This window comes from Anneissia japonica, unplaced genomic scaffold (assembly GCF_011630105.1).
Source record: "Anneissia japonica isolate Jap-2015-1 unplaced genomic scaffold, ASM1163010v1 scaffold287836_len1076198_cov165, whole genome shotgun sequence".
Classification (NCBI taxonomy): domain Eukaryota; kingdom Metazoa; phylum Echinodermata; class Crinoidea; order Comatulida; family Comatulidae; genus Anneissia; species Anneissia japonica.
Genome location: NW_022729021.1, coordinates 1,009,864 through 1,012,018, shown reverse-complemented (window position 1 = coordinate 1,012,018; position 2,155 = coordinate 1,009,864).

Below are 2,155 nucleotides of genomic sequence, written 5' to 3'. Positions count from 1 at the left end.
ATCATCATCATCATCATCATCATCATCATCATCATCATCATCATCATCATCATCATTATTATTATTATTATTATTATTATTATTATTATTATTTATCATTATCATCATCACCATCATCATGAAAATCTCATAAATTGGCCTTGGCAGTCTAGACAGTGTGAAAATTAATGGGTTATAATTGTAATAATAACCATATGACTAGACACAGTATGAAAGTATAAAAAAAAGCACAGTAATATTAAATCTGGCTATTTGAGTACATAGGCCGGCGATATAATATTACATGTGTTGCTTGTAGCAATTGTGTGCCCCTATATAAGTAATGATTCTGAAGGATAAACGTTCAGAAATTCTCTCGGAGACAAATTGTGAGTACTTCGGACACAGTAATTGTTAACTTACAATTTTACAATTAAAAATTGCTATGAAAATTAACAGACAGGGAGCGTATCTACTGTATTCTTTTGCATGGCTCATTGGCTGGTAAAAGTTAAGAATTTTTTTTGTAGAACTATGTGTAAATCATTGAAAATTCTATTTTTTACTTCCGTCTGTTTTTGATCGTTTTAAATGAGATATTTAATTATTAATTTTATATTTAGGTAGACAGCCGGAAACACAACGTCATATGGCCACTGATGAATAACTTCTGTTTATAATAATATATGCTTGCTATATAAGTCTAGACCTATTACTTTTATATTTTATATTATTTTATTATATTTATTTTATATTATATATGAAAGTAATGAACATTAAAACAATACATACTCCGAGCATTTAAACGTGACAGGCCTATCCTTCAGAATCAGTAGTACTAAGCCTATGTTATAACACTACAGCAGGTAATTCACAAAATGTTTACTCTGCAAAAATGTCTTTATAGCATCAATGGAAATCGATAGAGGACGGCAAACAACATCATGAATCCCGCCAGTTCACATTTTGTGCACTGAATCATGTACTGTTAGGCCTAGAATGGAAACATCTTACATCAGACAACTTTAGACAACTTTGTAGGGCATCTGGCAAAAAATAAAGATAAATTCACTAGCATTTTTTTTTATTTGTAAAGAAAAAAGATTTTTAAAAAATCCACCATTTTTAAAGTTTTTTTGTTTTGTTTAATTGCCGCCCGCCCTTATTTTTTCAATGAGTTAGGGGAGACTGAGGAAGGCCAATAAACATTTTTTAGGGCTCATCACAACATAGACTGTAATTTAAATGCAAGAACCCTATCCCCTTAATAGTGTTGTCCCCTACTAGGGGTACCCCTATTTAGGAACACTAACCGAAAATGTTTATGGATTATATACTTTAATACTGTACCAACAAGTTTGATAACGATTGTTTATAATAATTGTGAGCCCTCAAAATTAAGCCCACGTAAAGTTGACAAACTGATGCTTATCAGCGACTGGATTTCTTTCCTTTTTTACATTAAAATGGGGGATATCATGTTACAGCTTTCTGTTTTGTTTAATACAATTTTAACTTTAGTAATAAGTTACAGCTTTAACCAAAAAAAAATCGTATTGCTAATGATGATATCCCTGTTTTTTTCCCCCTTATTCGAGTGTTATTTCAAAGTATATCGTATAATTTTTATCTATTGTTGTAAATTTGTTATTTTCCCTGTTTTGTAATTTTTATAATCAATATGTTTTTATAATTGATAAATTATTTATTTTATCAATCTTGTAATTCTTTGTATAAATGGAATGTAAATATAATCAATATAATTATGTTTTTATAATTAATATATTTTGTTATCAATCTTGTAATTTCTTGTGTAAATGTAAATTCTTAATTGTAGCAAAATTCTGATGTAAGTACTAAATTTATTTTGTATTGTAACTAATTTTGTTTTTTACTATTATTATTATTATTATTATTATTATTATTATTACTATTATTATTATTATTATTATTATTTTTATTATTATTATTATTATTATTAATAATAATAATAATATTATTATTATTATTATTAATTGTTGCTGTTGTTGTTGCTGTTGTTGTTGTTGCTGTTGTTGTTGTTGTTGTTGATGTTGTTGTTGTTGTTGTTGGAAAAAAATGTTTTTGTTTTCTAGGTGCTCGAAAATGCATGACTTTCCTGACTCTGGTCAATGTGATATTCACAAGAGTGAGGATT